Source organism: Tenrec ecaudatus, chromosome 3 (assembly GCF_050624435.1).
Source record: "Tenrec ecaudatus isolate mTenEca1 chromosome 3, mTenEca1.hap1, whole genome shotgun sequence".
Classification (NCBI taxonomy): domain Eukaryota; kingdom Metazoa; phylum Chordata; class Mammalia; order Afrosoricida; family Tenrecidae; genus Tenrec; species Tenrec ecaudatus.
Window position 1 is genome coordinate 83,012,444 of NC_134532.1, and position 15,510 is coordinate 83,027,953.

Here is a 15,510-nt window from a genome sequence, read left to right on the forward strand (position 1 = left end):
ATAATAAATAACTGATTTTGTGTAATTGATGTGACCTTTAACCTGCATAGAAACTACAGACTTCGATGGAGATGTTGGATGAGAATAATTCTAATGTTTCTCTAGAAAGTCATGAATTTAGTTTACTACCACAGATTTTACAACCATGAGAAAGTCTAATTGGCCTGAGTTCATAAAAAAGGGCTATGAGTGGGGACCCAGTCAGCTGCAGTTAACAATAACAACAACAAAAGTGAGAAGAAGCAGTTTAAATACTTCATGTAATATACTGGGAAATCCAGTAACTGCTGACAGAACATAAATATTATTATCTAGAAATAAAAACAAATTGTAATAAGAAGAGTAAAACAAGAAATAACTGAAAACCTGTGTTGTACTATTTAGTTATTTCCTCACGTAGTTACTATTTTTTGTGTTCACAGCAATTATATGAGAGATGTGCTTCTTAGTTTGTTTTAATTACTGTTAATTTTATCCATGAGAAAACTGAGATTCAAAGAGCAGAATGCAGCCTGTGAGAGGCACAGATGGAGAGAGGTCAAACTGACCCCAAGTTGGGCTCTTAAACTCAATAGTATAAAAAGCATTTTAATTTCTCATTTAAAATAAAGTTATACAGCTCATCATCCATTTATTAGGCAATTATTATTTTTTGTTGCTGCTCAGTCACTTATTTCTAATATACATGTATATAAAATTTCACTAGGCAAAAAAAATTCATTGCAATACAAATAGAATTTTCTAATTCTAAGTTTCTTTCTCTTTGCATAACCAATATCCTGCCATTAATTTTAAATTTTCATCCTGAAACAAGTTCTGTAACACTTCACATTGCTTTATTCCTGAGATGTTTTAATTTTGACATCTAAAATGTGAATGGCATCTCTATAAAAGACTTTCACCTACACTTACTTGCCCTATATCTCCTGTCTTCTAGAATTTTCCCAACAAATTAAACAAGAGATTGTAAGTTTGCATGAAGGTAGCAAAAGCTTGAATGTATTTGTTGTCAGCAATATCACTATTTATAAATCTTGTTTCTGTTTCACAGAACAATTGTGTTGAGGAAATTACAATTAACCTGCTTTAAAAAAGTCCTTATACAAAGATTTGTCCTGAATACCCAATCTTTCATACACACTGATTTTTTTTCTCATATAGCTAACACATTACCTTAAATATAACAAAAAATGTCTTGAAAGTTATTATATTTGGAAGAAAGATATTTCTTCAAATTTAATGCAGCTAGAAAATTTTGTAGGTTGAATACAATAAATCTGTCTCCTTATATAGGCTTCACAAATTTCAGAATTGCTTTGCTCTTGACTTAAAAATGAATACATTTTTAAAATTAGGAACACATACTTAAATTTGGGGAAATTTCAATCATCTTAAAAACTGAAGTTAATACCCAGTTTGAAGTTACATATTTGGAAGCCATCAACAAATCTATTATCAAGGTATACTTCTCAAAAATGCAATGTGATCGAGGTGACTAGCTATCTTCTAGATCCAGGAGATTCCCTGGACCTTGGGTCCAGAGGATTCACTCCAATCCTTGTTCTTGCTGGTTAAGACATCTTTCCACCTGCTTCTCAGAGGGCTCATTTTATACAGTAAGATGGCACTGCAGGGAATCCAGCTTACAGTTACTCTTGGGTGAATACTATCAGTAGCTTTTCCCATCTTATTACCAGACTCCTTCAGGGAAAAGCCGTTTGGTGGGAGTTAAAGACTTTGGCTAGAGGAGCCACGTTAAACAATCGACCTGGTATATTGCACATGGCGTATTGCCAATGGTGTATTGCTCATAGTATATTGCTCATGGTGTATTGCACATGGAATACTGAAAACTTTTAAGATAACACAGCAATCGTGCAGATTGGCGTTTATCATGCCATATTGGATGATTCTCTACTCATTGCTGTGTCTATTGTAGCCAAATTTCAGTAGCCCTATGATATATTGGACTGGATTACTTGTAAGATTAAATATAAGAAGGAGGAAAGATGCATTTCGTATCTTAATGTTTTAAAAGGAACTAAGGATAATTAATTTCATTATCTTCAAATGCAGTTGCAATCTCCTTTTTTAATGATAATTTCTAAAATGTTTTTTGTTCTATCTTGTTTTTTAGAAACTCTAGAAAATTTATATGCAAAAGATGTCTAAAAGTCTAGACAGCATAACCAAATTACGTTGCAAACCAAAGGGATAAATAATTCACATTTTACTGTTGAAATTCAATGAGCCTGTATCTGACACCTGGCATATATAGTTAAGCAAAAACCTGTTGCAAATAGTAAAATAACCAAAAAGCTACACTGAATGCCATTGAGTGCATTGAGACTCACAGAGAATTTGGTCAAAACGCAGAGTACAAGTGTTCCTGTGGGCGTCAAGGACTAAATTATTCTGACAGTAGAAAGCTTCATCCTTCAAAGGAGCTGGTGCTTTGGAACTACTAGCGTGTGCTTAAGTAAAACCCAAACCAAACCAGACAAAGGTCATTGAGTCACAGCAACTCTAAAGGACAGGCTTGAACTTCCCGTGTGGTTTGCGTGGTTTTCGGAGACTCTTCCTTTAAGGAGTGCAATGCCTTTATTTCTCTCCCAGAGTGGCTGGTGGTTTTGAACTGCAGACCTTTCAGTTAGCAAGCCAGCATATAACCGCTATGACACCGGAACCTCGTGTATTGAAATAAGGGATGTAATGGAATCATACAAAGTAGAAAACACATTTCTTTTTATTGGAATCTTATTTTTGAATAATTAAAATAACATGGGACTGCAAGTATGTGTTTCCTAAGCTGGCGTCAATGGATGTCAGATGCTCACAAAATAATGTCAGCTGTTGAATTTGCCTTATTTATTTCACTATTTGATCAGACATTGTGTGCTTTACTAGATGAGATCAATTATAACTGGAATCCCTAACAACTGTTTAACCACCACCCCAAGCATATATATAATTAAAAACAAAACACAAAATAAACCCATGTCCTTGAATCAATTCCAACGTATGGTGACTACCAGGAAGATGTTCACCTGTGTTTTCTTGAGTAGACATTTGACTGTGTGCATCAGAACACATAATAGATAGCACTGTAAAGAATGATGTGATTTTTAGATTTTATGGTAACTTGCACCTGTGTGAACTTGTAAGGGTGGAGTGGCATCTGTAGGTCAGATCACACATGATGATACCTACTTGGAGACCTTAGGGGTGTGGCTTTTATGTAAGAGCTACCCTGGGCAGTTGTCCTTCCTCTCTGGACCTTTGTGTCTTGTCTCATTACCAGACAGCTCATATGTTGGCCCTGAAGTCAACCTCTGAGCCAATGGTGCCTTTCCATGTTCCCAGGAGCCTTGAATACACACAAATCTATACCCCTCAGCCTGTGTGCTCTCTGCTTCAGCTTCACCTTTCTGCATCATCAGCCTGTAGCTATGTGACTCGGAAGGGGGCTTTGGCTAACTTGGGATTCATGGACTTGAGTTGGACTGGTCTGGGATGCTTTGTTGATATAAAAGTACTTCTTGATATAAAATTATTCCTATGCTTATGTGAATGGCACCGATTTTGTTTCTCTAGGAGACCTAGCCTAACGTAAGTGGAAACTGTAGAACCTTTAACTGTGCACGTGTGCATAGTGGATGTCCTCACTCTTGGATTTGATATTGACTTACAGAAACCCTACAGACTAGAACTGCTCTTTAGCTTTCCCAGCCTGCAAATCATCATGGAAGCATAACGCCTCATCTTTTCTCCCACAGGGCGGTGGGTGGATTACAACCCCTGTCATTTGCATACTGATACATAATCCAGTACACTCCGAGGCTCCTTGTGGAAACTGTACATAGACCCAAAGCACTATCCTACCTACAGAACAATAGAATACAGACTGGTTTAACATAATAGAAATTGTGCAGTAGAGTTGTGTCCTTTCACCATACTTATTCAATCTAATTGCTGAGCAAGTGAGAGCTGGGCTATGTGAAGAAGAGAGCGATATCTGGATATCAGATTCACGAACAAGTTTTGATAGGCAAATGGAAGAGCTTTGCTCGCTGAAAGTGAAGATGGCTTGAAGCACTGATGAACAACATCGATTACACCGTAATGTAAGAGAAATACAATCTGCACAATTGGTCCAATAAACAGCATCATGAAAAACATGGAAGACTGACGTTTCAACCACTTCACACAATTCACACCCATGATAGCAGCAGTCAACTCATCAAAGATATTTTGCATTGTGAAAAATCTGTAGCAAAAGATCTCTTTTAAAATGGAATGATTTCAATTTGAAGGCTATGCCTGACCCATGCAATCTTGTTTTCAATCACCTCCTAGTCTGATTAATGAATAGGCAGACTGTAGAAAAGCTGGTGTCTTTGAATTATAGTGTTGGCAATAAATGTTGAATGTAGCAGGGACTTCCAGAACAAACAAATATTCCTTGAAGAAGTACAGTCAGAACGTTACATCGAAGCATGATGGTGAGGCAAGGGCCAGCTAGCTGAGAAGCAACAAAGCCCACATGGAAGAAGCACACCAGCCTGTGTGTGATCATGAGGTATCAATGAGATCAGGTACCAGGCATCCAAGAATCTGAACAAAACCAGACCCGAAGTGAATGGGGTAGGGGGGCATGGAGTGGAAACCCAATGCTCATCGGTAGACAGTTGGACATCCCCCTACAGAGGAGTCACAGGGAAGCGATGAGCTAGTCAGGCTGCAGTATAGCAACCGATGAAACCCACAACTTTCCGCTAGTTCTTCACTCCACTATCATGACCTCAATGTTTTTTTTGGCTTTTTTTAAAAAATCAAGGAAATTAACTATGTAAAAACATTGGGCCTTGGAGAAGATGTGCTCCTGGTTGATAAAGTAACTATCTTCAACAAATGAATATCTTGGATAAAGGGGGACGCTGCTGGCAGAATCAGCTGCCGAGTTGTCTCATCCTAAGATAACATTTTTCTGAGAAAGCCTCATCTGATTGTTAAGGAGTCCATAAAGCACTACCCATGTCTTCCCATTAGGCACCAATAGTGTCAGGACACTTTAAACTGAGAGTGTCCTTGGGAATCAGCTGAAGCAAAAGTTGCGCCTCATTACCACTCACCTACTCCACTTACCTAATTCTTCATTTGCTAGCCTCTCTTCCTCTTCCATGGGTGATATGATTAGGGATAAATGCTCCCCAACCACCAACTCTTTCATAATTTCTGGGAAATACATCTACCTATATTTTCCACCTTGGAGTTTATTAAGAAGAGACTCAATGTGTGTGCAGAATATCTCACTTTCAGTGAACGTTGCCATTTGGTGGGTCCTTTCAAACTGCATGACTGTAGACATGAACTTCATCTCACAGTCCTAGCATCAGACTCCCCTTAGGACATACGTTTATCCCACTGCAAAGGACTGAGTCGTGCTTTGTCCTCTGGCACCTAGAGTCGCTTTCAGTTGGAACCAACTCAATGGCACCTGACAATAATTCTATAAAAATACATGCAATCTCCCTTTCTTTTCATTTCATTCAAAATGTTATCCATCACTAGAACCTCAGTGTGTTTACATGGAAAATTCAAAGATGACAATTTATTGTTGGAAGAGTAAAAGCCCATCCCCTAGAGAATAAACTTGTGAAGAAATTGCCTACTTATCCTCTCACATTGCAGTCGACAGAAAAACTTCACTTAAAAGGTTTCTTTTCTAATGGGAGTTATTATTATCATTTATAATAAAAAATGAACTCACTTCTGTATGCATATTTCTGGATTTTACAATCACAGATCTGATATAATTATTCTATTCTAAAATTGCTTAATCACTGTTTCCCAAAATTTTTGTAACAGCATTTATTTCTTTCTCTTTAAAATAGCATCCTGGATTATTTGCCCAAAGATATCTATTTCATATTTAATCTTGATTTTACCTATGGTAAGCATTTTTAAAAGGACAGAGTCAAATCCAATGCTGGATTCATGAATATCTCATCAGATATCTGAAACAATTTAGAGAGGTGTATTGGGATTTTATTGGTGATATTTTTAAAATCAGACATTGGGAGAGATCAAATACATTAGTTCCCATATAAATGGAGATAAAAAAAATCTGAGGTCTCTGACCAATCTGAGATCAATTTTGTGATGCTGCTTTTAAGAACTTTGTTTATTGGTCATGCAAATTTCCTGAGGACTAGAATCTATGGCCGAGTAAACATTAGTCTGAGGGCATTTCTCCCACCCTCATTGTTTCCTTATTTGAGTAAATCCCTTTATATTCTCAAAGGAAGTGGTTCTCAAACTTTCTAATTCCACAACCCTTTACTACAGTTCCTCATGTTATGGTGACACCCCAACCATAAAATTATTTTTGTTGTTACTTCATAATTGTAGTTTTGCTACTGTTATAAACTGGGCAACCCCTGTGAAAGATCATTTGATGCCCAAAGGGGTCACAACCTACAGGCTGAGAATCGCTGCTCTATGGAAATGCAAAGAGAATCATTGGATAACTGATGATGCCAGGTATCAATTGGCTTTGAATATTGTGCCATCTACCTCCTGCTTCCCCTCTATGAAATTATACACAATGTTTTTTCTGTTTTTTGGGTTTTTTCTTTACTTTTAACTCCTTTTTAAAGTTAGCCCTAGGTTGGTCTATTTGGTAAGCTCTTTTTTACCATTCAAGACTCAATGTACGGGCCGTTTCCTAAAGGATACCCACATGTGTCCTTCTGGACACTAGACACACGTATGTTCTCTAAGAGCAATTGTTTTTCAATTATAAGTTGTCCAATAATGTAAATTTTAGTATTTTCAAATGGCAACATCTTTAAAAACTTCAATTTATTGGTTAACAAAGGTGCTGTGGCCATTCAAAACTAGGGCTTCTGTTACATCAACGCTAATCACATTTTTATGATTTTATTTTATGGAATCCCTCCATTCAGAGAAATAATTCTATCAATTATTCTATCCTGATTGTTGAAAAGTACCCACAATTTAAAAAAATGTTGGCTGGCAAATTGAAAATAATATATTTACTAATTTTGGAGGACTGGGATTAATTTAACTTAATTAGAGAAGCTTATAATTTTGCTAACCACACATGAAACAATAGTAAAAATATTGTCCACATCCTTCTGAAATCCATTGCTTTATATGAACAGCGAGTAAAATCCATTGTTAAACAACAACAAAAAAACACACACACAAAGAGAATGAATTCTGCTGAATCGAGTCACATCATTCTATCAATTCAATGTCCAGTGCTACTGTTGTGTTCAGTCTAAAACCATACCCTCAAATTTCATATCTGGGTTCTAATATTTGTTGCAATGTCCACATATAACTCACAAACATCATCACAATTAAAGTGTTTCTTAAGGAAGTTAATAGGTTGTAGTGTAAATGAGAAATGTTCAGGATACAGCCGCCGTTTAGGACATGTTACAAAGTTCTTTCGGGGTAATAAATACCCAAGGGGCTTCAACTTGAAGGCATTAAGCTCCATGGCTTAGCAAACTCACCTCCCTGCATTAAGATCCCAGAAGCGCCCAGAAGTACTGCATTCCAGGAAGCTACAACCTGGAAGGCACTCAGGTCCACCTCTTTGGCTCAGCCAGCTCCGCCCCCTCAATTAAGTGCCCAGAAGCACCATGCTCAACAAGCCAGGCTTCAACTCCAGGGGATTCTGTTTTAATTGCTCTGTGAGTAAAGAAGTCCACCATTCTGTTTCATGCTCTGGCTCCCGAGTCTTGTGTCACAACTCCTTCCTGGAGCAAAGAAGCTCACTGGGCAGGTCTCACGGTACAGAGGACAGGCTCCACTCCTGCCCCTTCTTGCAGTGAGATCGCCTCTCTTATTTCTCAGAGGGCTCATTTTATAACCAGCCGGACGGCTTTCCAATGAACCTGTTCACAAGTACTCACAAGTGCATCATATCAGCATCTTCCCCACTTTCTTGCCAGACCCATGCAGAAAAAGGTAATCTAGTGGGAGTTAGCTACTTTGATTGGAAGAGCCATTTAAAATAATTCACTCCCCCTAAGTTCTCTTAAAGCTACACAAAGCTCATGCCACTCAAAGTCCTGGTAAAAGTAACCATCTGTGTTAAGGAGACAAGGGCATAGCGAACATAGAACTGCCCAGAACAACAAAGATTAGTCTTTAATCTATGATTTGATTAATTTAGCCTTAGTGAAATCAGATCCACCAAGTAAAAGCTTGCACTTAGTATTCAATAAAACCTTCTTTTAACCGAGTTAAAATTATGATAAATAAAATTATAGCTTTACAATGATTTATCTTATGTTTTCTTTTTGTTACCAAAATAATTTTGATTCTGAATTCAATAGGCTAAGCTTTCTTTAATCACAGAATACCAAATACCTGCACACAAATATAAGGGATCAATCTCTGTACATATTTAGGCAAGATCTGAGATATTATAGAGAATTCAAGATTATTCTTCATATTTAATTAAGGATTTACAATTTTCTGTGTTCTTGCATGCATGTCATCTATTTTAAAATGTACAATTAGGCATATATATGCTGATATTAAGCCATAATTTGCATTAAAACATGCCCTAGATTCTCACTTCTTTTATTTCAAAAAATATGCTTTGTTTTTCTGTGATTGATTTCAATTGTTTAAAAAGTTCTATATAAGTAATCATTACCATGTGGATTGCTTTATTATTTCTGCTTTAACTCAAGGACTTTTTCTTTTTATAGCAATGCATTGAAATACAATTTTAACAAGTATACCAAATATTATATTATAGTTTATTTTACTTATCACTCAGAAGGCTTTTATTTCTTTGTTTTAGTTTATACCTAAGAAGTAGATATTTGAAGTTTCTTTTACTATAATTCCCAAAGTTTAACTTAATAAAACATAAAACCATAAAAATCCATGTATGATTTTTTTTCTTTTGTGGAGCTGCTTTTTGGGAAAAGTTAGCAGTTAAAAGCACACTGCCAGAATAGTCTGGATGCGTTCCAAACTCAATAAGGGGTCTGTCTGCTCTGTCAGACTGGCCTGGTGTGTGTTATTTGGGTAATTTTGAGCACACAGTGATTCTCGTTTCAGAACACTTGATGAATCACTGAGTATTTTATTTCCAAGTTAAAAGAGAGAGAAATGGCATATAAAAAGAAGATAAAATAAGAGGAATAAAGACTGGACTTACTTTTTAATATTTAGTAGAAAAGATTGACAGTAAAGGTCATTTTATTACATGGACATGCTTTTACTATGAAAAGATCACAAGGTATCCTTTCTACCTTTAAAACATAAGGTATCTAGTTTCATTTTAAACATGTGTTTCGATTTATAATGTCTTATTCAGTTCAGTTCCCTGAGACTTATCTTCTCATCCAGAGCAAACTCATACCTTGGATTTGTACAAAGGCAAGTCTGTCCAAGCACCCTGTATTATTTGCCCCAAGACATTTCCTCCACACTTCATTCTGAAGCTACACATGGTAAGCATTTATAAAAGGATACGAGTCATAATGAAATGCTGATCTATTCAGGAATGTCCCAGCAGATGTCAGATATAGATCAGATGGTAATTTTTAGTGTGAGAGTTTTTTGAAAAGATTGAAAGAATTTTGGTAGAGCAAATACATTCAGTTCAGTTAGAAATAAAATCCTAAAATAGCTACAAAATCTTAAAGAAATTTAATATTAGCTTTGTAAGGTTGCCTTCAGGGTCTTTGTCTGCCTTCATAAACTCTCCTCTACTATTTTATAATGCAATCAACTTTATAACTAAGAATGTCTTAAGTTATGTCATCTTTCTTACTCCAAGTTTCTGCTATTATCAACCTTTTAATAAAACCAATTCCAATTTATGGTTAATTCTGCTTTCACCCCCTTCTGGCGATTTCATATTCCCCCTACATATACAGAACTAGAATACAGAGTCCAACAAGATTCTCCAGATAATTTGTATGTAAACACAGAACACATGAAGTACACGTCAAAATCACCTGCTGAAGTGTAAGAGACGCCTGGGAACCTTGTTCAATGCTTCAAGTCATCTAGGCTTTGGGCAAGCTAAGCTGTGCCATCTGTGACCTCAGGTTGTCAGTGGATCTTCCTCTCACCTTGGTGCCAAGGGTTTCTGTACGTAACTGATCTGCTCAAATTACTTGCTAGCATTCATCTTGAATACCCGTGGCACAAAGACACAATCCTGAAGTTCGGTTTTCCCCATTGTGTCCCTTTATCCTCTTCAAAGATTGCCTTTTGTCTATATCCTGCTACAGCATATATATCGAATTAAATGTTCTGGAATTAGGTTTTGTAATGATATTCATCATTTTCTATGCTCCGCACAATGAAATGCTTTCACACAGTCAATAAAATACAAATAAGCACCTTTCTGTTTTGTTTATATTAGGATTCTCTGGATAAATGGTTGTATCTTTAATGTTTACTGATCCTGACAAGCGGTAACCTATTAACTCCTCTATTAAACCGCCTTAATCGTAGCAATGGTCTGTAAATTGTATTTAGCCATTGCAACAAATTCTGTCCCTCAGCAGAGAAAGTGGACTGCTTTAGGAGGGACTGTTGCTTTCAAAGTCGATAAAGAAGGACCGAGGGCGGAAGCATGTCTGACCATTGTACTAGAAGTATACAGAGGAAGAATGACCACATTTAATGAGTGTAACTTGAATAACAATCTGCTTGTTTATATGCATATTCATTTATTTTTCATCCCACGGCTTGGGATCATTCGCGTGACATTGGAATTGTGAGGATGGCGCCGAACCCCACAACACCTCTCCTGAGCCAGCAGCAAGGGTCTTTCCAGCTCTCAGCTACTCAGCCATCTGGTTCCTTGGCATCTGCCTTCACGGCCAGAAATCATCTGCCACTCGCCTCACTGTCCCACCGTCTGGGTGCTGCTGGTCTGTTCGAACCCGTGGCTTCCTGGCCATTCCTCTGATCTTGAGGGGACTACTTTGCTGTGGCCCGCGGTCTCTGTACTGCATTCTTGGGCGTCACTGGTCTTGATCTCCACGACTTTGGTAATGATCTCCAACGGGCTCACTTTAAAGTTCTGAGAATTCTTTCTGTCTCCCTGCTTATGAGAGCTCGGTCTTATCCAGAGGGGTTATTTTTGTCTTTCAGCAGACTAAACCACAGAAATGAGAAAGCGTTGACGGGAGTCACATTCACGACTAAGGCAGAGACTCAAAACAGATTCCCTTTTCATCCAGTCCATTAGCATAGCAGGAAACTTCCTCGCAAATTCGGTTTATAACCACATGCGTAGAGGGTCTAATTTATAATACATCACATAAGAGAGTATGGCTAGAATTAATGGACTACATCTTAATTGACTACATCTTAGACATGGTATCAAGAGGAATCTGTACCTGGAAAACGATACCACGCTTGGTAAAGAAGATGGTAAATGAAAAAGCGGACGGCATTCAGTGAATTTGAGCCGTGGCTATAATGATGAGCTCAAACATAGCAACTATTATGAAGATAACCCGGGGCTCTTTAGTGTCCCCTACATTGTACGTAGTGTCAGTAAGATTTGGGAGCACCTCGTAATTGCACTAATCAGTTGAATGGACAGGTGTTGCGGCGTTCCAAATTCCTTGGCATAGACTAATGGTGCAGCAGTATGTTGACAATTTCAACTGTTAGTATGTCAAGTGGTGTCACTTTGTTTTTCTCTAATGTCTTCAGTGTAGCTTAGACTTCTTTCAACACCATCAGACCTTGATCCTATGCTGCCTCTTGAAATGGTTACACTTACATTGCTCGTACTTGGTTTCGCTAGTTTTACTGACAGCCCAAAATCCATTTTCAGGGTCTACACATAAATTAATCCCCCAGGAAATGCCCTTTGACTCCACACTAAGGATGTGGAAAGGCTTGCTGTCATGGAAAGTGCATCATTGCAGATGCAGTTCGGGTAAATGTAATATCTTATTATTTGATATTTGTGTTAGGCCAAGTTGACTAGAGAACCAATCCAGAGACATGAATATATATGTAAGAAAGAGCTTGATTTCAAGAACTTGGATATCAAGCGAATACCCCCACCCAGTCAAGTCCCTAAGCCTTATATTAGCCCATAAATCCAAAACTTGTCCAAAAATCTTTTTCAACCTCAAACAGTCGCATACATTGATGCAAATGCCAGGCAATCACAGGCCACTGGGTGCAAACTCCTGTGGCTCCAATGGCAGCGGAAGCATCACAGGGATGGCATAGGTTTCCACTGATAAGCTTGCTCAAGTCGCAGCATGGCTCCACATGGCTTGCCAACAGGAAGGTCAGGCAGAAAGAGAGAGGAGGTTCCCAAAATCATCATGAGAAGGTCATGCCCACAAAAAGGTTCATCAGGCTGTGACCTGAATGTCAGGCTAGACTCCACTCCTTCACTCTCACTATCCCCAAGTTAACACGGGATTATCTAACATCCGTGACATTCCTTTTAACCCAGTTTCAATTTGTTCTACTTTTTAACATTAAAAAATAAATTCATAAAAATATTCAAGACAAAAAAGTCAGCTCAGAAATTTAGTGTGACTCTTTTCGAGTGGAATTTTAAGGGGGATAATCTTGGTACATTTATTCAAAGGACACATTATGAACGTAATGGGGTCTCATTATTGAGTTCTAGTAAAACTGCCTTGGTGAGAAAATGTCCAAAAAAGTTATGCCCAGAAAATCCATACTTTTCATCACAACAATGCACCTGAGCATCCTTCCGAGACAGTGAGGCCTGTCCTACGAGAATTTCACTGGGAAACATCACAACATCCACCACACAGGCCTAATCTTACTCTTCAGCTTTCTTATTGCCCCAACTCCTAAAAAAATCTTTAAAAAGGGACAGATCCAGAGTGCCCAAATGACCATTCTGACATGGTGAAAAGAGATTAGTGCTGGATTCATCTTGGGAAGATTAGAGAGCTATCCACCCTGCCTTCAGAAATGTGTACACCTAGATGGAATGTATGTTGAGAAACAAGAGCTTCACATTTTTATACTTTTGGATTTTAAAGGTGCCTATGACCCCCACCCCCGAAAATTGATGAATTCAAATAGTGTTGTGCAGGCGAAGAATACTGAAAGTACCATAGACTTCCAAAAGAACCAACTAAAAAAAAAAAAAAAAAAAGAACCAACTAATCTGCGTTAGCAGTACACTCAGAATTCCCTTATGAGAGAGGATGGCTAGATTTTGTCTCCCGTATTTTGGCCATGGAGAAATGAGTCCTAGAAAAGGACATCATGCTTGGTAAAGGAGCGGAGTAGGAAAAAAGATGCAGGGCCTCAACAAGAATTGACACAGGGGCCATGGGGCAGGAATAGACTCAACTGTAGGAATAATTGCGAGGATGGCAGACTGGGCAGTGGCCCGCTGTTGTAAGTAAGGTTCCAATGGGTCAGAACCAACTCAATGGCATGTCACAAAATAATTTGATGTATAGAAATACTACCCTACTTACCCAAGTATGTCATGACTTCAATTTACACTGGCATACTTGTATAGTATGATTTTGCAGATATTCAGAGGAAACTTACACAGTTAAATATCATCTACATAACACATGTCTGTCCCCCTTGGACTTGGAGAATTGTTGTAGTCAAAGCTGACATTTTAAAACATAAATTTAGACCTAATATTATACTTAAGCCTGCGCAAAGATACGTCTGATATAGAAATTTACTGGGGAATTGTTAATGCTTATGGTGCAATGGATACACTCAGTCTATCATCTCCCTTTCCAACAATTGGATGCATGAAGAATGGTCACCACCCTCAGATCAGATATGTGCTCTCCAGTTTTGCAGGATTCTCATCAATCTCTGTTTAATCTCTGCCCCTAATTTTAATAATCAGCTTTCATTGATCATTGTAAACTTGACATCTTCATTTAGTCACTAATATGTTGTAGAATATGAAGTGTGTGAAAACTGAGCAATTCTATACTCATTAGATGGTTTCTATGATCCATTTTTGTGGACATCCATCCCAAATAAAATTTTAAAAACTTCTGCATAACCAACAATTCAAAAGTAATAATACGCATGAACTTCAGTATTAAAGATACTGAGACCACAATAATTAGATGGTACCTAGCTAAATAACAATGACAACTATAAAAGTAGACACAATAGGAGGTACTAGACACAGTGGTAACAAAACTTAGAACAAAATTCAAAACTCTATCTATCTATCTATATCCACACCTATCTATACAAACACATCTGATTGATACAGGTGAAGCCACAAGACTTTGACCATTAGATATCTTGAGGTTTAGAAAAAAATTAATTCCCTCTGACGGGGCAACCCTATTAAATGAATAAACATCTGAGTGGTCCCATTCCTTAAAACAATCAAAAGAGCAACTTTGGCGGAAGTGAAGTCCATAGAGCAGGAAAGGATAGGGAAAAGGGGCCAATAGAAAGAAACACTAAACACAAGGATGTTGTCTGAAGAGTATTGTTACATTGTAGGAATTGCAATAAATGTTAGAAAAAATGTTTGTCATTAAGTCTGTTCCAACCCAAATTGACCTTAGACACAATAGAAGGAAACAGCGCTAAGTCCTGACCCTCTTCAGTATTGTTTCGATGCTTGAGCCTGTTTTTGCAGCCCCTGTGTGAATCCACCTCCTTGAGGGCCTTCCTTTTCCATGGCTCCTCTACATTTCCAAATATTGTCCTTGTTTAGGGACTGGTCTCTGCTGACAACATGTCCAAAGCATGTAAGATAGCCTTGTCATCCTTGTCTCTAAGGAGCACTCTGGCCACACTTCTTACAAGACGAAAACAGTCCTTTCTATTTGGAAAAGATCCTGAACTTGTTGAATCTACTGAAAATATATATACATATATAAAATTTATATGTAATATTTTTCTAAAACATCGACTGTTCATTGAGAAGAATGTCTTTAGCCTTATTTTCTATTTCTATCTCATACTGTGAACTTTATTTTCACTGTAAAAAGAGGCAAGGGACCAGGTATAGTTTGAGGTTTAAGGAAATTTTAAAGTAAAATAATTTTTGTATGTCCATATTTCTTGACTTCACTGAGGTAGTTCCTCTGTGTATCATAACAAATTGTAAATAGCATTGCAAACTGTGGGATTTCCAAAACAATGAATTGTTCTCACACAGAACCTGTGTCTAAACCAAGAGTGTCACTTGAAAAGAATGAAGGAATACTCTGATGGCTAATTTCAGAAAGACGCTCCATTTGGGTTGTATCCTTCCACTATTTCTATTCCAACAAATCAAGAAACTGCATAATGTGAAAAAAACAGGCATTATGATCGGAGGAAGACTTTTTTTTTAACAATATGAGATATGTAGATGGTGCACCATTACTTGCTGAACGAAAAAGAGTATTTGAAGAACTTTCTTATGAATATATAACTTTAGTTTAGACAATAACTCAATGTAAAGGAAACAGGAATCCTTTCAACTGGACCAAT